Raw genomic sequence first — 24,297 nt, forward strand, 5'->3', positions numbered from 1 at the left:
TGCCTCCAATTGATTGACCATAACTCACTCAATTCAACTCGTAATTCATTGAAATTAGTTCCATTTCGAAGGAAACGAATTGTAGTTTAAAACAAAAAAAACGGAGTTGAAAAACTCGAAGTATTTTGAGAGTTATGATGGAAATAGTTAGACTCGCGCTTTGGTCTAGCAATTTACTGAAATGCCTCCGATTGATTGACCATAACTCACTCAATTCAACCCGAAATTGATTGAAATTAGTTCCATTTCGAAGTAAACGAAGTGTAGTTTAAAACAGAAAAATGGAGATAAAAAACTCCAAGTATTTTGCGAATTATGATAGAAATAGTTAAACTCGCGCTTTGGTCTAGCAATTTAAAGACATACCTACGATTGAATGACCATAACTCACTCAATTCAAGACGTAATTCAATGACATTTGTTTCATTTCGAAGGAGTCGAAGTGTAGTTTAAAACGGAAAAAACGGAGATGAAAAACTCCAAGTATTTTGAGAGTTATGATTGAAATAGTTAGACTCGCGCTTTGGTCTAACAATTTACAAACATACCTCCGATTGATTGACCATAACTCACTCAATTGAACTCGTAATTCATTAAAATTTATTCCATTTCGAAGGAAACGAAGTATAGTATATAACGGGAGAAACGGAGATGAAAAACTCTAAGTATTTTGACAGTTATGATGGAAATAATTAGACTCGCGCTTTGGTCTAGCAATTTACTGACCTACCTCCGATTGATTGACCATAACTCACTCAATTCAACTAATAATTCATTGAAATTAGTTCCATTTCGAAGGAAACGAAGTGTGGTTTAAAACAGAAAAAACGGAGATGAAAAACTCCAAGTATGTTGAGAGTTATGATGGAAGTAGTTAGACTCGCGGTTTGGTCTAGCAATTTACTGACCTACCTCCGATTGATTGAGCATAACTCACTCAATTCAACTCATAATTCATTAAAATTAGTTCCATTTCGAAGGAAACGAAGTGCTGTTTAAAACGGAAAAAACAGAGATGAAAAACTCCAAGTATTTTGAGAGTTATGATGGAAATAGTTAGACTCGCGCTTTGGTCTAGCAATTTACTGACCTACCTCCGATTGATTGACCATAACTCACTAAATTCAACTCGTAATTCTTTGAAATTAGTTTCATTTCGATGGAAACGAAGTGTAGTTTATAACGGAAGAAACGGAGATGAAAAACTCTAAGTATTTTGAGACTTATGATGGAAATAGTTAGACTCGCGCTTTAGTCTAGCAATTTACGGAACTGCCTCCAATTGATTGACCATAACTCACTCAATTCAACTCGTAATTCATTGAAATTAGTTCCATTTCGAAGGAAACAAAGTGTAGTTTAAAACAAAAACAACGGAGATGAAAAACTCGAAGTATTTTGAGAGTTATGATGGAAATAGTTAGACTCGCGCTTTGGTCTAGCATTTTACAGAACTGCCTCCGATTGATTGACCATAACTCACTCAATTCAACCCGAAATTGATTGAAATTAGTTCCATTTCGAAGTAAACGAAGTGTAGTTTAAAACAGAAAAAATGGAGATGAAAAACTCCAAGTATTTTGCGAATTATGATAGAAATAGTTAGACTCGCGCTTTGGTCTAGCAATTTAAAGACATACCTACGATTGAATGACCATAACTCACTCAATTCAAGACGTAATTCAATGACATTTGTTCCATTTCGAAGGAGTCGAAGTGTAGTTTAAAACGGAAAAAACGGAGATGAAAAACTCCAAGTATTTTGAGAGTTATGATTGAAATAGTTAGACTCGCGCTTTGGTCTAACAATTTACAAACATACCTCCGATTGATTGACCATAACTCACTCAATTGAACTCGTAATTCATTAAAATTTATTCCATTTCGAAGGAAACGAAGTATCGTATATAACGGGAGAAACGGAGATGAAAAACTCTAAGTATTTTGAGAGTTATGATGGAAATAATTAGACTCGCGCTTTGGTCTAGCAATTTACTGACCTACCTCCGATTGATTGACCATAACTCACTCAATTCAACTCGTAATTCATTGAAATTTGTTCCATTTCGAAGGAAACGAAGTGTGGTTTAAAACTGAAAAAACGGAGATGAAAAACTCCAAGTATTTTGAGAGTTATGATGGAAGTAGTTAGACTCGCGGTTTGGTCTAGCAATTTACTGACCTACCTCCGATTGATTGAGCATAACTCACTCAATTCAACTCGTAATTCATTAAAATTAGTTCCATTTCGAAGGAAACGAAGTGCTGTTTAAAACGGAAAAAACAGAGATGAAAAACTCCAAGTATTTTGAGAGTTATGATGGAAATAGTTAGACTCGCGCTTTGGTCTAGCAATTTACTGACCTACCTCCGATTGATTGAGCATAACTCACTCAATTCAACTCGTAATTCATTAAAATTAGTTCCATTTCGAAGGAAACGAAGTGCTGTTTAAAACGGAAAAAACGGAGATGAAAAACTCCAAGTATTTTGAGAGTTATGATTGAAATAGTTAGACTCGCGCTTTGGTCTAGCAATTTACTGACCTACCTCCGATTGATTGACCATAACTCACTAAATTCAACTCGTAATTCTTTGAAATTAGTTTCATTTCGATGGAAACGAAGTGTAGTTTATAACGGAAGAAACGGAGATGAAAAACTCTAAGTATTTTGAGATTTATGATGGAAATAGTTAGACTCGCGCTTTGGTCTAGCAATTTACTGAACTGCCTCCGATTGATTGACCATAACTCACTCAATTCAACCCGAAATTCATTGAAATTAGTTCCATTTCGAAGGAAACGAAGTGTAGTTTAAAACAGAAAAAACGGAGATGAAAAACTCCAAGTATTTTGCGAATTATGATAGAAATAATTAGACTCGCGCTTTGGTCTAGCAATTTACTGACCTACCTCCGATTGATTGACCATAACTCACTCAATTCAACTCGTAATTCATTCAAATTAGTTCCATTTCAAGGGAAACGAAGTGTAGTTTAAAACAGAAAAAACGGAGATGAAAAACTCCAAGTATTTTGAGAGTTATGATGGAAGAAGTTAGACTCGCGCTTTGGTCTAGCAATTTACTGACGTACCTCCGATTGATTGAGCATAACTCACTCAATTCAACTCGTAATTCATTAAAATTAGTTCCATTTCGAAGGAAACGAAGTGCTGTTTAAAACGGAAAAAACGGAGATGAAAAACTCCAAGTATTTTGAGAGTTATGATGGAAATAGACTCGCGCTTTGGTCTAGCAATTTACTGACTTACCTCCGATTGATTGAGCTTAACTGACTCAATTCAACTCGTAATTCATTAAAATTAGTTCCATTTCGAAGGAAACAAAGTGCTGTTTAAAACGGAAAAAACGGAGATGAAAAACTCCAAGTATTTTGAGAGTTATGATGGAAATAGTTAGACTCGCGCTTTGGTCTAGCAATTTACTGACCTACCTCCGATTGATTGACCATAACTCCCTCAATTCAACACGTAATTAATTGAAATTAGTTCCATTTCGAAGGAAATGAAGTGAAGTTTAAAACGAAAAAAATGGAGATGAAAAACTCCAAGTGTTTTTAGAGTTAGGATGGAAAAAGTTAGACTCGCGCTTTGGTCTATCAATTTACTGACCTACCTCCGATTGATTGACCATAACTCACTAAATTCAACTCGTAATTCATTGAAATTAGTTCCATTTCGAAGGAAACGAAGTGCAGTTTAAAACAGAAAAAACAGAGATGATAAACTCCAAGTATTTTGAGAGTTATGATGAAAATAGTTAGACTCGCGCTTTGGTCTAACAATTTACAAACATACCTCCGATTGATTGACCATAACTCACTCAATTGAACTCGTAATTCATTAAAATTTATTCCATTTCGAAGGAAACGAAGTATAGTATATAACGGGAGAAACGGAGATGAAAAACTCTAAGTATTTTGAGAGTTATGATGGAAATAGTTAGACTCGCGCTTTGGTCTAGCAATTTACTGACCTACCTCCGATTGATTGACCATAACTCACTCAATTCAACTCGTAATTCATTAAAATTAGTTCCATTTCGAAGGAAACGAAGTGCTGTTTAAAACAGAAAAAACGGAGATGAAAAACTCTAAGTATTTTGAGAGTTATGATGGAAATAATTAGACTCGCGCTTTGGTCTAGCAATTTACTGACCTACCTCCGATTGATTGACCATAACTCACTCAATTCAACTCGTAATTCATTGAAATTAGTTCCATTTTGAAGGAAACGAAGTGTGGTTTAAAACAGAAAAAACGGAGATGAAAAACTCCAAGTATTTTGAGAGTTATGATGGAAGTAGTTAGACTCGCGGTTTGGTCTAGCAATTTACTGACCTACCTCCGATTGATTGAGCATAACTCACTCAATTCAACTCGTAATTCATTAAAATTAGTTCCATTTCGAAGGAAACGAAGTGCTGTTTAAAACGGAAAAAACAGAGATGAAAAACTCAAAGTATTTTGAGAGTTATGATGGAAATAGTTAGACTCGCGCTTTGGTCTAGCAATTTACTGACCTACCTCCGATTGATTGAGCATAACTCACTCAATTCAACTCGTAATTCATTAAAATTAGTTCCATTTCGAAGGAAACGAAGTGCTGTTTAAAACGGAAAAAACGAAGATGAAAAACTCCAAGTATTTTGAGAGTTATGATGGAAATAGTTAGACTCGCGCTTTGGTCTAGCAATTTACTGACCTACCTCCGATTGATTGAGCATAACTCACTCAATTCAACTCGTAATTCATTAAAATTAGTTCCATTTCGAAGGAAACGAAGTGCTGTTTAAAACGGAAAAAACAGAGATGAAAAACTCCAAGTATTTTTAGAGTTATGATGGCAATAGTTAGACTCGCGCTTTGGTCTAGCAATTTACTGACCTACCTCCGATTGATTGAGCATAACTCACTCAATTCAACTCGTAATTCATTAAAATTAGTTCCATTTCGAAGGAAACGAAGTGCTGTTTAAAACGGAAAAAACGGAGATGAAAAACTCCAAGTATTTTGAGAGTTATGATGGAAATAGTTAGACTCGCGCTTTGGTCTAGCAATTTACTGACCTACCTCCGATTGATTGACCATAACTCACTAAATTCAACTCGTAATTCTTTGAAATTAGTTTCATTTCGATGGAAACGAAGTGTAGTTTATAACGGAAGAAACGGAGATGAAAAACTCTAAGTATTTTGAGATTTATGATGGAAATAGTTAGACTCGCGCTTTGGTCTAGCAATTTACTGACCTACCTCCGATTGATTGAGCATAACTCACTCAATTCAACTCGTAATTCATTAAAATTAGTTCCATTTCGAAGGAAACGAAGTGCTGTTTAAAACGGAAAAAACAGAGATGAAAAACTCCAAGTATTTTGAGAGTTATGATGGAAATAGTTAGACTCGCGCTTTGGTCTAGCAATTTACTGACCTACCTCCGATTGATTGACCATAACTCACTCAATTCAACACGTAATTAATTAAAATTAGTTCCATTTCGAAGGAAATGAAATGAAGTTTAAAACGAAAAAAATGGAGATGAAAAACTCCAAGTGTTTTTAGAGTTATGATGGAAAAAGTTAGACTCGCGCTTTGGTCTATCAATTTACTGACCTACCTCCGATTGATTGACCATAACTCACTAAATTCAACTCGTAATTCATTGAAATTAGTTCCATTTCGAAGGAAACGAAGTGCAGTTTAAAACAGAAAAAACAGAGATGATAAACTCCAAGTATTTTGAGAGTTATGATGAAAATAGTTAGACTCGCGCTTTGGTCTAACAATTTACAAACATACCTCCGATTGATTGACCATAACTCACTCAATTGAACTCGTAATTCATTAAAATTTATTCCATTTCGAAGGAAACGAAGTATAGTATATAACGGGAGAAACGGAGATGAAAAACTCTAAGTATTTTGAGAGTTATGATGGAAATAGTTAGACTCGCGCTTTGGTCTAGCAATTTACTGACCTACCTCCGATTGATTGACCATAACTCACTCAATTCAACTCGTAATTCATTAAAATTAGTTCCATTTCGAAGGAAACGAAGTGCTGTTTAAAACAGAAAAAACGGAGATGAAAAACTCTAAGTATTTTGAGAGTTATGATGGAAATAATTAGACTCGCGCTTTGGTCTAGCAATTTACTGACCTACCTCCGATTGATTGACCATAACTCACTCAATTCAACTCGTAATTCATTGAAATTAGTTCCATTTGGAAGGAAACGAAGTGTGGTTTAAAACAGAAAAAACGGAGATGAAAAACTCCAAGTATTTTGAGAGTTATGATGGAAGTAGTTAGACTCGCGGTTTGGTCTAGCAATTTACTGACCTACCTCCGATTGATTGAGCATAACTCACTCAATTCAACTCGTAATTCATTAAAATTAGCTCCATTTCGAAGGAAACGAAGTGTAGTTTATAACGGAAGAAACGGAGATGAAAAACTCTAAGTATTTTGAGAGTTATGATGGAAATAGTTAGACTCGCGCTTTGGGCTAGCAATTTACTGAACTGCCTCCAATTGATTGACCATAACTCACTCAATTCAACTCGTAATTCATTGAAATTAGTTCCATTTCGAAGGAAACAAAGTGTAGTTTAAAACGAAAAAAACGGAGATGAAAAACTCGAAGTATTTTGAGAGTTATGATGGAAATAGTTAGACTCGCGCTTTGGTCTAGCAATTTACTGAACTGCCTCCGATTGATTGACCATAACTCACTCAATTCAACCCGAAATTCATTGAAATTAGTTCCATTTCGAGGGAAACGAAGTGTAGTTTAAAACAGAAAAAACGGAGATGAAAAACTCCAAGTATTTTGTGAATTATGATAGAAATAATTAGACTCGCGCTTTGGTTTAGCAATTTACTGACCTACCTCCGATTGATTGACCATAACTCACTCAATTCAACTCATAATTCATTCAAATTAGTTCCATTTCAAGGGAAACGAAGTGTAGTTTAAAACAAAAAAAACGGAGATGAAAAACTCCAAGTATTTTGCGAATTATGATAGAAATAATTAGACTCGCGCTTTGTTCTAGCAATTTACTGACCTACCTCCGATTGATTGACCATAACTCACTCAATTCAACTCGTAATTCATTCAAATTAGTTCCATTTCAAGGGAAACGAAGTGTAGTTTAAAACAGAAAAAACGGAGATGAAAAACTCCAAGTATTTTGAGAGTTATGATGGAAGAAGTTAGACTCGCGCTTTGGCCTAGCAATTTACTGACGTACCTACGATTGATTTAGCATAACTCACTCAATTCAACTCGTAATTCATTAAAATTAGTTCCATTTCGAAGGAAACGAAGTGCTGTTTAAAACGGAAAAAACGGAGATGAAAAACTCTAAGTATTTTGAGAGTTATGATGGAAATAATTAAACTCGCGCTTTGGTCTAGCAATTTACTGACCTACCTCCGATTGATTGACCATAACTCACTCAATTCAACTCGTAATTCATTGAAATTAGTTCCATTTCGAAGGAAACGAAGTGTGGTTTAAAACAGAAAAAACGGAGATGAAAAACTCCAAGTATTTTGAGAGTTATGATGGAAGTAGTTAGACTCGCGGTTTGGTCTAGCAATTTACTGACCTAGCTCCGATTGATTCAGCATAACTCACTCAATTCAACTCGTAATTCATTAAAATTAGTTCCATTTCGAAGGAAACGATGTGCTGTTTAAAACGGAAAAAACAGAGATGAAAAACTCCAAGTATTTTGAGAGTTATGATGGAAATAATTAAACTCGCGCTTTGGTCTAGCAATTTACTGACCTACCTCCGATTGATTGACCATAACTCACTCAATTCAACTCGTAATTCATTGAAATTAGTTCCATTTCGAAGGAAACGAAGTGTAGTTTAAAACAAAAAAAACGGAGTTGAAAAACTCGAAGTATTTTGAGAGTTATGATGGAAATAGTTAGACTCGCGCTTTGGTATGGCAATTTACTGACCTACCTCCGATTGATTGACCATAACTCACTAAATTCAACTCGTAATTCTTTGAAATTAGTTTCATTTCGATGGAAATGAAGTGTAGTTTATAACGGAAGAAACGGAGATGAAAAACTCTAAGTATTTTGAGAGTTATGATGGAAATAGTTAGACTCGCGCTTTGGTCTAGCAATTTACTGAACTGCCTCCAATTGATTGACCATAACTCACTCAATTCAACTCGTAATTCATTGAAATTAGTTCCATTTCGAAGGAAACGAATTGTAGTTTAAAACAAAAAAAACGGAGTTGAAAAACTCGAAGTGTTTTGAGAGTTATGATGGAAATAGTTAGACTCGCGCTTTGGTCTAGCAATTTACTGAAATGCCTCCGATTGATTGACCATAACTCACTCAATTCAACCCGAAATTGATTGAAATTAGTTCCATTTCGAAGTAAACGAAGTGTAGTTTAAAACAGAAAAATGGAGATGAAAAACTCCAAGTATTTTGCGAATTATGATAGAAATAGTTAAACTCGCGCTTTGGTCTAGCAATTTAAAGACATACCTACGATTGAATGACCATAACTCACTCAATTCAAGACGTAATTCAATGACATTTGTTTCATTTCGAAGGAGTCGAAGTGTAGTTTAAAACGGAAAAAACGGAGATGAAAAACTCCAAGTATTTTGAGAGTTATGATTGAAATAGTTAGACTCGCGCTTTGGTCTAACAATTTACAAACATACCTCCGATTGATTGACCATAACTCACTCAATTGAACTCGTAATTCATTAAAATTTATTCCATTTCGAAGGAAACGAAGTATAGTATATAACGGGAGAAACGGAGATGAAAAACTCTAAGTATTTTGACAGTTATGATGGAAATAATTAGACTCGCGCTTTGGTCTAGCAATTTACTGACCTACCTCCGATTGATTGACCATAACTCACTCAATTCAACTAATAATTCATTGAAATTAGTTCCATTTCGAAGGAAACGAAGTGTGGTTTAAAACAGAAAAAACGGAGATGAAAAACTCCAAGTATGTTGAAAGTTATGATGGAAGTAGTTAGACTCGCGGTTTGGTCTAGCAATTTACTGACCTACCTCCGATTGATTGAGCATAACTCACTCAATTCAACTCATAATTCATTAAAATTAGTTCCATTTCGAAGGAAACGAAGTGCTGTTTAAAACGGAAAAAACAGAGATGAAAAACTCCAAGTATTTTGAGAGTTATGATGGAAATAGTTAGACTCGCGCTTTGGTATAGCAATTTAATGACCTACCTCCGATTGATTGACCATAACTCACTAAATTCAACTCGTAATTCTTTGAAATTAGTTTCATTTCGATGGAAACGAAGTGTAGTTTATAACGGAAGAAACGGAGATGAAAAACTCCAAGTATTTTGAGAGTTATGATGGAAATAGTTAGACTCGCGCTTTGGTCTAGCAATTTACTGACCTACCTCCGATTGATTGACCATAACTCACTAAATTCAACTCGTAATTCTTTGAAATTAGTTTCATTTCGATGGAAACGAAGTGTAGTTTATAACGGAAGAAACGGAGATGAAAAACTCTAAGTATTTTGAGAGTTATGATGGAAATAGTTAGACTCGCGCTTTGGTCTAGCAATTTACTGAACTGCCTCCGATTGATTGACCATAACTCACTCAATTCAACCCGAAATTCATTGAAATTAGTTCCATTTCGAAGGAAACGAAGTGTAGTTTAAAACAGAAAAAACGGAGATGAAAAACTCCAAGTATTTTGCGAATTATGATAGAAATAATTAGACTCGCGCTTTAGTCTAGCAATTTACTGACCTACCTCCGATTGATTGACCATAACTCACTCAATTCAACTCGTAATTCATTCAAATTAGTTCCATTTCAAGGGAAACGAAGTGTAGTTTAAAACAGAAAAAACGGAGATGAAAAACTCCAAGTATTTTGAGAGTTATGATGGAAGAAGTTAGACTCGCGCTTTGGTCTAGCAATTTACTGACCTACCTCCGATTGATTGACCATAACTCACTCAATTCAACACGTAATTAATTGAAATTAGTTCCATTTCGAAGGAAATGAAATGAAGTTTAAAACGAAAAAAATGGAGATGAAAAACTCCAAGTGTTTTTAGAGTTATGATGGAAAAAGTTAGACTCGCGCTTTGGTCTATTAATTTACTGACCTACCTCCGATTGATTGACCATAACTCACTAAATTCAACTCGTAATTCATTGAAATTAGTTCCATTTCGAAGGAAACGAAGTGCAGTTTAAAACAGAAAAAACAGAGATGATAAACTCCAAGTATTTTGAGAGTTATGATGAAAATAGTTAGACTCGCGCTTTGGTCTAACAATTTACAAACATACCTCCGATTGATTGACCATAACTCACTCAATTGAACTCGTAATTCATTAAAATTTATTCCATTTCGAAGGAAACGAAGTATAGTATATAACGGGAGAAACGGAGATGAAAAACTCTAAGTATTTTGAGAGTTATGATGGAAATAGTTAGACTCGCGCTTTGGTCTAGCAATTTACTGACCTACCTCCGATTGATTGACCATAACTCACTCAATTCAACTCGTAATTCATTAAAATTAGTTCCATTTCGAAGGAAACGAAGTGCTGTTTAAAACGGAAAAAACGGTGTTGAAAAACTCTAAGTATTTTGAGAGTTATGATGGAAATAATTAGACTCGCGCTTTGCTCTAGCAATTTACTGACCTACCTCCGATTGATTGACCATAACTCACTCAATTCAACTCGTAATTCATTGAAATTAGTTCCATTTTGAAGGAAAACGAAGTGTGGTTTAAAACAGAAAAAACGGAGATGAAAAACTCCAAGTATTTTGAGAGTTATGATGGAAGTAGTTAGACTCGCGGTTTGGTCTAGCAATTTACTGACCTACCTCCGATTGATTGAGCATAACTCACTCAATTCAACTCGTAATTCATTAAAATTAGTTCCATTTCGAAGGAAACGAAGTGTAGTTTATAACGGAAGAAACGGAGATGGAAACTCTAAGTATTTTGAGAGTTATGATGGAAATAGTTAGACTCGCGCTTTGGTCTAGCAATTTACTGAACTGCCTCCAATTGATTGACCATAACTCACTCAATTCAACTCGTAATTCATTGAAATTAGTTCATTTCGAAGGAAACGAAGTGTAGTTTAAAATGAAAAAAACGGAGATGAAAAACTCGAAGTATTTTGAGAGTTATGATGGAAATAGTTAGACTCGCGCTTTGGTCTAGCAATTTACTTAACTGCCTCCGATTGATTGACCATAACTCACTCAATTCAACCCGAAATTCATTGAAATTAGTTCCATTTCGAAGGAAACGAAGTGTAGTTTAAAACAAAAAAAAAGGAGATGAAAAACTCCAAGTATTTTGCGAATTATGATAGAAATAGTTAGACTCGCGCTTTGGTCTAGCAATTTACTGAACTGCCTCCGATTGATTGACCATAACTCACTCAATTCAACCCGAAATTCATTGAAATTAGTTCCATTTCGAAGGAAACGAAGTGTAGTTTAAAACAGAAAAAACGGAGATGAAAAACTCCAAGTATCTTGCGAATTATGATAGAAATAGTTAGACTCGCGCTTTGGTCTAGCAATTTACTGAACTGCCTCTGATTGATTGACCATAACTCACTCAATTCAACCCGAAATTCATTGGAATTAGTTCCATTTCGAGGGAAACGAAGTGTAGTTAAAAACAGAAAAAACGGAGATGAAAAACTCCAAGTATTTTGAGAGTTATGATGGAAGAAGTTATACTCGCGCTTTGGTCTAGCAATTTACTGACCTACCTCCGATTGATTGAGCTTAACTCACTCAATTCAACTCGTAATTCATTAAAATTAGTTACATTTCGAATGAAACAAAGTGCTGTTTAAAACGGAAAAAACGGAGATGAAAAACTCCAAGTATTTTGAGAGTTATGATGGAAATAGTTAGACTCGCGCTTTGGTCTAGCAATTTACTGACCTACCTCCGATTGATTGACCATAACTCACTAAATTCAACTCGTAATTCTTTGAAATTAGTTTCATTTCGATGGAAACGAAGTGTAGTTTATAACGGAAGAAACGGAGATGAAAAACTCTAAGTATTTTGAGAGTTTTGATGGAAATAGTTAGACTCGCGCTTTGGTCTAGCAATTTACAGAACTGCCTCCAATTGATTGACCATAACTCACTCAATTCAACTCGTAATTCATTGAAATTAGTTCCATTTCGAAGGAAACGAAGTGTAGTTTAAAACAAAAACAACGGAGATGAAAAGCTCGAAGTATTTTGAAAGTTATGATGGAAATAGTTAGACTCGCGCTTTGGTCTAGCAATTTACTGAACTGCCTCCGATTGATTGACCATAACTCACTCAATTCAACCCGAAATTGATTGAAATTAGTTCCATTTCGAAGTAAACGAAGTGTAGTTTAAAACAGAAAAAATGGAGATGAAAAACTCCAAGTATTTTGCGAATTATGATAGAAATAGTTAGACTCGCGCTTTGGTCTAGCAATTTAAAGACATACCTACGATTGAATGACCATAACTCACTCAATTCAAGACGTAATTCAATGACATTTGTTCCATTTCGAAGGAGTCGAAGTGTAGTTTAAAACGGAAAAAACGGAGATGAAAAACTCCAAGTATTTTGAGAGTTATGATTGAAATAGTTAGACTCGCGCTTTGGTCTAACAATTTACAAACATACCTCCGATTGATTGACCATAACTCACTCAATTGAACTCGTAATTCATTAAAATTTATTCCATTTCGAAGGAAACAAAGTATAGTATATAACGGGAGAAACGGAGATGAAAAACTCTAAGTATTTTGAGAGTTACGATGGAAATAATTAGACTCGCGCTTTGGTCTAGCAATTTACTGACCTACCTCCGATTGATTGACCATAACTCACTCAATTCAACTCTTAATTCCTTGAAATTAGTTCCATTTCGAAGGAAACGAAGTGTGGTTTAAAACAGAAAAAATGGAGATGAAAAACTCCAAGTATTTTGAGTGTTATGATGGAAGTAGTTAGACTCGCGCTTTGGTCTAGCAATTTACTGACCTACCTCTGATTGATTGAGCATAACTCACTAAATTCAACTCGTAATTCATTAAAATTAGTTCCATTTTGAAGGAAAAAAAGTGCTGTTTAAAACGGAAAAAACAGAGATGAAAAACTCCAAGTATTTTGAGAGTTATGATGGAAATAGTTAGACTCGCGCTTTGGTTTAGCAATTTACTGACCTACCTCCGATTGATTGACCATAACTCACTAAATTCAACTCGTAATTCTTTGAAATTAGTTTCATTTCGATGGAAACGAAGTGTAGTTTATAACGGAAGAAACGGAGATGAAAAACTCTAAGTATTTTGAGAGTTATGATGGAAATAGTTAGACTCGCGCTTTGGTCTAGCAATTTACTGACCTACCTCCGATTGATTGACCATAACTCACTTAATTCAACTCGTAATTCATTGAAATTAGTTCCATTTTGAAGGAAAACGAAGTGTGGTTTAAAACAGAAAAAACGGAGATGAAAAACTCCAAGTATTTTGAGAGTTATGATGGAAGTAGTTAGACTCGCGGTTTGATCTAGCAATTTACTGACCTACCTCCGATTGATTGAGCATAACTCACTCAATTCAACTCGTAATTCATTAAAATTAGTTCCATTTCGAAGGAAACGAAGTGTAAGTCCAATGGTTTTTACCTTGGCATTCCCATCTTGTTTTGATGATTCCAATACACAAGTGATCATTTATCACTAATGTGTTTGTTTGTCTAAGTTGTAGATCTTGATAAAGTAAGATCAAGGATGCTTGGATTGAAGGCCAAGAAGCCCACATTGGACCACTAATTGGAAGGCCAAAGTCATCAAGCAAGAAGTCATGAAGACTTGAAGACATGAAGAAATTAATATTGAAGACCATTTTTTTGTCTTTTAGAATGTAATTGATCCAAACCTAGATTAGGTTCTTAGAGGCATAATTAAGTTAAATCTCACACACCCTAAATAGACAAGTGATTGTATTTGTGGAGTTCCAACACCTTGGAACCCTCATAGCAATCCCATCTTGGTTGAGAACTGGAAGCCCAAAAACAGAATTGAAAATCTGCTCTGCATAGGCTTCTCGGAACTCCGAGAGGTTTTCTCGGAACTCCGAGAATTCTCGGAACTCCGAGAATTATTCTCGGAACTCCGAGAAATGGTCCAGTAGATTTTTTCCAATTTCTGTATGGCTTCTCGGAACTCCGAGATTTTTTCTCGGAACTCCGAGAATTCTCGGAACTCCGAGAATTATTCTCGGAACTCCGAGAACACTCCAACGGTCTGAAAAAGAGCCGTTTGGAATTTTGCTGTAATTACCTCAATGCCATTGAACGGTCATATTTTGGTTTTCCTATAAATATGAGTGTTCTAAACATACAAATGATCAATCCTAACACTCTTAAACTTCATTTGAATACCCAAGAGTGAATCAAGCTTCAATTGTGCCTCTCATCACCAACTCTAGGATTTGGATCATAGGCTCTCAATTGTACATCTTTTGTAACCCTTGTGAAGGGATCTTTTAGTTCTTTCTTTCATCTTTCAAGATTTGTATTCGGGCGAGTATTCGGAGAAGCGGAGCCCTTTTTTCTCCGTTGTGAGGATTGCCACCAAGGTTAAAGCAATTGTAATTGGCATCGATCTTCGCCAAGGTTAAGAAGATCAAATAGTGAAGCCATCAACGGGTTTGGTTGGTGGAGTGGAGTAGGCCTCGAGTTTGAGGACCGAACCACTTTAAATCTCGGGTGCACTCTTTCTATCTCTTTGCTCTTTCATTTGCATTGCACCATTAGATTTAACTTGTACGCTTAAAATATTGTTTTTGATCTCTTAATCGGTTTAAGTTTTTCAAATTGGTAAATTCTAGTTTTCTTAAACAACAATATTCTCCCTCCTCATAGTTGCCATTTCTAATTCAACTTGGGACCCCCTATATCGGATTTTCACGAAGTGTAGTTTAAAACGAAAAAAACGGAGATGAAAAACTCGAAGTATTTTGAGAGTTATGATGGAAATAGTTAGACTCCCGCTTTGGTCTAGCAATTTACTGAACTGCCTCCGATTGATTGACCATAACTCACTCAATTCAACCCGAAATTCATTGAAATTAGTTCCATTTCGAAGGAAACGAAGTGTAGTTTAAAACAGAAAAAACGGAGATGAAAAACTCCAAGTATTTTGCGAATTATGATAGAAATAATTAGACTCGCGCTTTGGTCTTGCAATTTACTGACCTACCTCCGATTGATTGACCATAACTCACTCAATTCAACTCGTAATTCATTCAAATTAGTTCCATTTCAAGGGAAACGAAGTGTAGTTTAAAACAGAAAAAACGGAGATGAAAATCTCCAAGTATTTTGAGAGTTATGATGGAAGAAGTTAGACTCGCGCTTTGGTCTAGCAATTTACTGACGTACCTCCGATTGATTGAGCATAACTCACTCAATTCAACTCGTAATTCATTAAAATTAGTTCCATTTCGAAGGAAACGAAGTGCTGTTTAAAACGGAAAAAACGGAGATGAAAAACTTTAAGTATTTTGAGAGTTATGATGGAAATAATTAGACTCGCGCTTTGGTCTAGCAATTTACTGACCTACCTCCGATTGATTGACCATAACTCACTCAATTCAACTCGTAATTCATTGAAATTAGTTCCATTTCGAAGGAAACGAAGTGTGGTTTAAAACAGAAAAAACGGAGATGAAAAACTCCAAGTATTTTGAGAGTTATGATGGAAGTAGTTAGACTCGCGGTTTGGTCTAGCAATTTACTGACCTACCTCCGATTGATTGAGCATAACTCACTCAATTCAACTCGTAATTCATTAAAATTAGTTCCATTTCGAAGGAAACGAAGTGCTGTTTAAAACGGAAAAAACAGAGATGAAAAACTCCAAGTATTTTGAGAGTTATGATGGAAATAGTTAGACTCGCGCTTTGGTATAGCAATTTACTGACCTACCTCCGATTGATTGACCATAACTCACTAAATTCAACTCGTAATTCTTTGAAATTAGTTTCATTTCGATGGAAACGAAGTGTAGTTTATAACGGAAGAAACGGAGATGAAAAACTCTAAGTATTTTGAGAGTTATGATGGAAATAGTTAGACTCGCGCTTTGCTCTAGCAATTTACTGAACTGCCTCCAATTGATTGACCATAACTCACTCAATTCAACTCGTAATTCATTGAAATTAGTTCCATTTCGAAGGAAACGAAGTGCAGTTTAAAACGAAAAAAACGGAGATGAAAAACTCGAAGTATTTTGAGAGTTATGATGGAAATAGTTAGACTCGCGCTTTGGTCTAGCAATTTACTGAACTGCCTCCGATTGATTGACCATAACTCACTCAATTCAACCCGAAATTCATTGAAATTAGTTCCATTTTGAAGGAAACGAAGTGTAGTTTAAAACAGAAAAAACGGAGATGAAAAACTCCAAGTATTTTGCGAATTATGATAGAAATAATTAGACTCGCGCTTTGGTCTAGCAATTTACTGACCTACCTCCGATTGATTGACCATAACTCACTCAATTCAACTCGTAATTCATTCAAATTAGTTCCATTTCAAGGGAAACGAAGTGTAGTTTAAAACAGAAAAAACGGAGATGAAAAACTCCAAGTATTTTGAGAGTTATGATGGAAGAAGTTAGACTCGCGCTTTGGCCTAGCAATTTACTGACCTACCTCCGATTGATTGACCATTACTCACTCGATTCAACACGTAATTAATTGAAATTAGTTCCATTTCGAAGGAAATGAAATGAAGTTTAAAACGAAAAAAATGGAGATGAAAAACTCCAAGTGTTTTTAGAGTTATGATGGAAAAAGTTAGACTCGCGCTTTGGTCAATTAATTTACTGACCTACCTCCGATTGATTGACCATAACTCACTAAATTCAACTCGTAATTCATTGAAATTAGTTCCATTTCGAAGGAAACGAAGTGCAGTTTAAAATAGAAAAAACAGAGATGATAAACTCCAAGTATTTTGAGAGTTATGATGAAAATAGTTAGACTCGCGCTTTGGTCTAACAATTTACAAACATACCTCCGATTGATTGACCATAACTCACTCAATTGAACTCGTAATTCATTAAAATTTATTCCATTTCGAAGGAAACGAAGTATAGTATATAACGGGAGAAACGGAGATGAAAAACTCTAAGTATTTTGAGAGTTATGATGGAAATAGTTAGACTCGCGCTTTGGTCTAGCAATTTACTGACCTACCTCCGATTGATTGACCATAACTCACTCAATTCAACTCGTAATTCATTAAAATTAGTTCCATTTCGAAGGAAACGAAGTGCTGTTTAAAACGGAAAAAACGGAGATGAAAAACTTTAAGTATTTTGAGAGTTATGATGGAAATAATTAGACTCGCGCTTTGGTCTAGCAATTTACTGACCTACCTCCGATTGATTGACCATAACTCACTCAATTCAACTCGTAATTCATTGAAATTAGTTCCATTTTGAAGGAAAACGAAGTATGGTTTAAAACAGAAAAAACGGAGATGAAAAACTCCAAGTATTTTGAGAGTTATGATGGAAGTAGTTAGACTCGCGGTTTGGTCTAGCAATTTACTGACCTACCTCCGATTGATTGAGCATAACTCACTCAATTCAACTCGTAATTCATTAAAATTAGTTCCATTTCGAAGGAAACGAAGTGTAGTTTATAACGGAAGAAACGGAGATGGAAACTCTAAGTATTTTGAGAGTTATGATGGAAATAGTTAGACTCGCGCTTTGGTCTAGCAATTTACTGAACTGCCTCCAATTGATTGACCATAACTCACTCAATTCAACTCGTAATTCATTGAAATTTGTTCCATTTCGAAGGAAACGAAGTGTAGTTTAAAACGAAAAAAACGGAGATGAAAAACTCGAAGTATTTTGAGAGTTATGATGGAAATAGTTAGACTCGCGCTTTGGTCTAGCAATTTACTGAACTGCCTCCGATTGATTGACCATAACTCACTCTATTCAACCCGAAATTCATTGAAATTAGTTCAATTTCGAAGGAAACGAAGTGTAGTTTAAAACAGAAAAAACGGAGATGAAAAACTCCAAGTATTTTGCGAATTATGATAGAAATAATTAGACTCGCGCTTTGGTCTAGCAATTCACTGACCTACCTCCGATTGATTGACCATAACTCACTCAATTCAACTCGTAATTCATTCAAATTAGTTCCATTTCAAGGGAAACGAAGTGTAGTTTAAAACAGAAAAAACGGAGATGAAAAACTCCAAGTATTTTGAGAGTTATGATGGAAGAAGTTAGACTCGCGCTTTGGTCTAGCAATTTACTGACCTACCTCCGATTGATTGACCATAACTCACTCAATTCAACACGTAATTAATTGAAATTAGTTCCATTTCGAAGGAAATGAAATGAAGTTTAAAATGAAAAAAATGGAGATGAAAAACTCCAAGTGTTTTTAGAGTTATGATGGAAAAAGTTAGACTCGCGCTTTGGTCTATTAATTTACTGACCTACCTCCGATTGATTGACCATAACTCACTAAATTCAACTCGTAATTCATTGAAATTAGTTCCATTTCGAAGGAAACGAAGTGCAGTTTAAAACAGAAAAAACAGAGATGATAAACTCCAAGTATTTTGAGAGTTATGATGAAAATAGTTAGACTCGCGCTTTGGTCTAACAATTTACAAACATACCTCCGATTGATTGACCATAACTCACTCAATTGAACTCGTAATTCATTAAAATTTATTCCATTTCGAAGGAAACGAAGTATAGTATATAACGGGAGAAACGGAGATGAAAAACTCTAAGTATTTTGAGAGTTATGATGGAAATAGTTAGACTCGCGCTTTGGTCTAGCAATTTACTGACCTACCTCCGATTGATTGACCATAACTCACTCAATTCAACTCGTAATTCATTAAAATTAGTTCCATTTCGAAGGAAACGAAGTGCTGTTTAAAACGGAAAAAACGGAGATGAAAAACTTTAAGTATTTTGAGAGTTATGATTGAAATAATTAGACTCGCGCTTTGGTATAGCAATTTACTGACCTACCTCCGATTGATTGACCATAACTCACTAAATTCAACTCGTAATTCTTTGAAATTAGTTTCATTTCGATGGAAACGAAGTGTAGTTTATAACGGAAGAAACGGAGATGAAAAACTCTAAGTATTTTGAGAGTTATGATGGAAATAGTTAGACTCGCGCTTTGGTCTAGCAATTTACGGAACTGCCTCCAATTGATTGACCATAACTCACTCAATTCAACTCGTAATTCATTGAAATTAGTTCCATTTCGAAGGAAACGAAGTGTAGTTTAAAACGAAAAAAACGGAAATGAAAAACTCGAAGTATTTTGAGAGTTATGATGGAAATAGTTAGACTCGCGCTTTGGTCTAGCAATTTACTGAACTGCCTCCGATTGATTGACCATAACTCACTCAATTCAACCCGAAATTCATTGAAATTAGTTCCATTTTGAAGGAAACGAACTGTAGTTTAAAACAGAAAAAACGGAGATGAAAAACTCCAAGTATTTTGCGAATTATGATAGAAATAATTAGACTCGCGCTTTGGTCTAGCAATTTACTGACCTACCTCCGATTGAATGACCATAACTCACTCAATTCAACTCGTAATTCATTCAAATTAGTTCCATTTCAAGGGAAACGAAGTGTAGTTTAAAACATAAAAAACGGAGATGAAAAACTCCAAGTATTTTGCGAATTATGATAGAAATAATTAGACTCACGCTTTGTTCTAGCAATTTACTGACCTACCTCCGATTGATTGACCATAACTCACTCAATTCAACTCGTAATTCATTCAAATTAGTTCCATTTCAAGGGAAACGAAGTGTAGTTTAAAACAGAAAAAACGGAGATGAAAAACTCCAAGTATTTTGAGAGTTATGATGGAAGAAGTTAGACTCGCGCTTTGGTCTAGCAATTTACTGACGTACCTCCGATTGATTGAGCATAACTCACTCAATTCAACTCGTAATTCATTAAAATTAGTTCCATTTCGAAGGAAACGAAGTGCTGTTTAAAACGGAAAAAACGGAGATGAAAAACTCAAAGTATTTTGAGAGTTATGATGGAAATAATTAGACTCGCGCTTTGGTCTAGCAATTTACTGACCTACCTCCGATTGATTGACCATAACTCACTCAATTCAACTCGTAATTCATTGAAATTAGTTCCATTTCGAAGGAAACGAAGTGTGGTTTAAAACAGAAAAAACGGAGATGAAAAACTCCAAGTATTTTGAGAGTTATGATGGAAGTAGTTAGACTCGCGGTTTGGTCTAGCAATTTACTGACCTACCTCCGATTGATTGAGCATAACTCACTCAATTCAACTCGTAATTCATTAAAATTAGTTCCATTTCGAAGGAAACGAAGTGCTGTTTAAAACGGAAAAAACAGGGATGAAAAACTCCAAGTATTTTGAGAGTTATGAAGGAAATAGTTAGACTCGCGCTTTGGTATAGCAATTTTCTGACCTACCTCCGATTGATTGACCATAACTCACTAAATTCAACTCGTAATTCTTTGAAATTAGTTTCATTTCGATGGAAACGAAGTGTAGTTTATAACGGAAGAAACGGAGATGAAAAACTCTAAGTATTTTGAGAGTTATGATGGAAATAGTTAGACTCGCGCTTTGCTCTAGCAATTTACTGAACTGCCTCCAATTGATTGACCAATACTCACTCAATTCAACTCGTAATTCATTGAAATTAGTTCCATTTCGAAGGAAACGAAGTGCAGTTTAAAACAGAAAAAACAGAGATGATAAACTCCAAGTATTTTGAGAGTTATGATGGAAATAGTTAGACTCGCGCTTTGGTCTAACAATTTACAAACATACCTCCGATTGATTGACCATAACTCACTCAATTCAACTCGTAATTCATTAAAATTAGTTCCATTTCGAAGGAAACGAAGTGCTGTTTAAAACGGAAAAAACGGAGATGAAAAACTCTAAGTATTTTGAGAGTTATGATGGAAATAATTAGACTCGCGCTTTGGTCTAGCAATTTACTGACCTACCTCCGATTGATTGACCATAACTCACTCAATTCAACTCGTAATTCATTGAAATTAGTTCCATTTCGAAGGAAACGAAGTGTGGTTTAAAACAGAAAAAACGGAGATGAAAAACTCCAAGTATTTTGAGAGTTATGAAGGAAGTAGTTAGACTCGCGGTTTGGTCTAGCAATTTACTGACCTACCTCCGATTGATTGACCATAACTCACTCAATTCAACTCGTAATTCATTAAAATTAGTTCGATTTCGAAGGAAACGAAGTGTAGTTTATAACGGAAGAAACGGAGATGAAAAACTCTAAGTATTTTGAGAGTTATGATGGAAATAGTTAGACTCGCGCTTTGGTCTAGCAATTTACTGAACTGCCTCCAATTGATTGACCATAACTCACTCAATTCAACTTGTAATTCATTGAAATTAGTTCCATTTCGAAGGAAACGAAGTGTAGTTTAAAACGAAAAAAACGGAGATGAAAAACTCGAAGTATTTTGAGAGTTATGATGGAAATAGTTAGACTCGCGCTTTGGTCTAGCAATTTACTGAACTGCCTCCGATTGATTGACCATAACTCACTCAATTCAACCCGAAATTCATTGAAATTAGTTCCATTTCGAAGGAAATGAAGTGTAGTTTAAAACAGAAAAAACGGAGATGAAAAACTCCAAGTATTTTGCGAATTATGATAGAAATAATTAGACTCGCGCTTTGGTCTAGCAATTTACTGAACTGCCTCCGATTGATTGACCATAACTCACTCAATTCAACCCGAAATTCATTGAAATTAGTTCCATTTCGAAGGAAACGAAGTGTAATTTAAAACAGAAAAAACGGAGATGAAAAACTCCAAGTATTTTGCGAATTATGATAGAAATAATTAGACTCGCGCTTTGGTCTAGCAATTTACTGACCTACCTCCGATTGAATGACCATAACTCACTCAATTCAACTCGTAATTCATTCAAATTAGTTCCATTTCAAGGGAAACGAAGTGTAGTTTAAAACAGAAAAAACGGAGATGAAAAACTCCAAGTATTTTGAGAGTTATGATGGAAGAAGTTAGACTCGCGCTTTGGTCTAGCAATTTACTGACCTACCTCCGATTGATTGAGCATAACTCTCTCAATTCAACTCGTAATTCATTAAAATTAGTTCCATTTCGAAGGAAACGAAGTGCTGTTTAAAACGGAAAAAACGGAGATGAAAAACTCTAAGTATTTTGAGAGTTATGATGGAAATAATTAGACTCGCGCTTTGGTGTAGAAATTTACTGACCTACCTCCGATTGATTGACCATAACTCACTCAATTCAACTCGTAATTCATTGAAATTAGTTCCATTTCGAAGGAAACGAAGTGTGGTTTAAAACAGAAAAAACGGAGATGAAAAACTCCAAGTATTTTGAGAGTTATGATGGAAGTAGTTAGACTCGCGGTTTGGTCTAGCAATTTACTGACCTACCTCCGATTGATTGAGCATAACTCACTCAATTCAACTCGTAATTCATTAAAATTAGTTCCATTTCGAAGGAAACGAAGTGCTGTTTAAAACGGAAAAAACAGAGATGAAAAACTCCAAGTATTTTGAGAGTTAGGATGGAAATAGTTAGACTCGCGCTTTGGTATAGCAATTTACTGACCTACCTCCGATTAATTGACCATAACTCACTAAATTCAACTCGTAATTCTTTGAAATTAGTTTCATTTCGATGGAAACGAAGTGTAGTTTATAACGGAAGAAACGGAGATGAAAAACTCTAAGTATTTTGAGAGTTATGATGGAAATAGTTAGACTCGCGCTTTGCTCTAGCAATTTACTGAACTGCCTCCAATTGATGGACCATAACTCACTCAATTCAACTCGTAATTCATTGAAATTAGTTCCATTTCGAAGGAAACAAAGTGTAGTTTAAAACGAAAAAAACGGAGATGAAAAACTCGAAGTATTTTGAGAGTTATGATGAAAATAGTTAGACTCGCGCTTTGGTCTAGCAATTTACTGAACTGCCTCCGATTGATTGACCATAACTCACTCAATTCAACCCGAAATTCATTGAAATTAGTTCCATTTCGAAGGAAACAAAGTGTAGTTTAAAACAGAAAAAACGGAGATGAAAAACTCCAAGTATTTTGCGAATTATGATAGAAATAATTAGACTCGCGCTTTGGTCTAGCAATTTACTGACCTACCTCCGATTGATTGACCATAACTCACTCAATTCAACTCGTAATTCATTCAAATTAGTTCCATTTCAAGGGAAACGAAGTGTAGTTTAAAACAGAAAAAACGGAGATGAAAAACTCCAAGTATTTTGAGAGTTATGATGGAAGAAGTTAGACTCGCGCTTTGGTCTAGCAATTTACTGACCTACCTCCGATTGATTGAGCATAACTCTCTCAATTCAACTCGTAATTCATTAAAATTAGTTCCATTTCGAAGGAAACGAAGTGCTGTTTTAAACGGAAAAAACGGAGATGAAAAACTCCTAGTATTTTGAGAGTTATGATGGAAATAGACTCGCGCTTTGGTCTAGCAATTTACTGACCTACCTCTGATTGATTGACCATAACTCACTAAATTCAACTCGTAATTCTTTGAAATTAGTTTCATTTCAATGGAAACGATGTGTAGTTTATAACGGAAGAAACGGAGATGAAAAACTCTAAGTATTTTGAGAGTTATGATGGAAATAGTTAGACTCGCGCTTTGGTCTAGCAATTTACTGACCTACCTCCGATTGATTGACCATAACTCACTAAATTCAACTCGTAATTCTTTGAAATTAGTTTCATTTCGATGGAAACGAAGTGTAGTTTATAACGGAAGAAACGGAGATGAAAAACTCTAAGTATTTTGAGAGTTTTGATGGAAATAGTTAGACTCGCGCTTTGGTCTAGCAATTTACGGAACTGCCTCCAATTGATTGACCATAACTCACTCAATTCAACTCGTAATTCATTGAAATTAGTTCCATTTCGAAGGAAACGAAGTGTAGTTTAAAACAAAAACAACGGAGATGAAAAACTCGAAGTATTTTGAAAGTTATGATGGAAATAGTTAGACTCGCGCTTTGGTCTAGCAATTTACTGAACTGCCTCCGATTGATTGACCATAACTCACTCAATTCAACCCGAAATTGATTGAAATTAGTTCCA

This window comes from Tasmannia lanceolata, unplaced genomic scaffold (genome assembly GCF_043159265.1).
Source record: "Tasmannia lanceolata isolate RefF3 unplaced genomic scaffold, GAP_Taslan_0.1 ptg000001l, whole genome shotgun sequence".
In the NCBI taxonomy this organism is placed as follows: domain Eukaryota; kingdom Viridiplantae; phylum Streptophyta; class Magnoliopsida; order Canellales; family Winteraceae; genus Tasmannia; species Tasmannia lanceolata.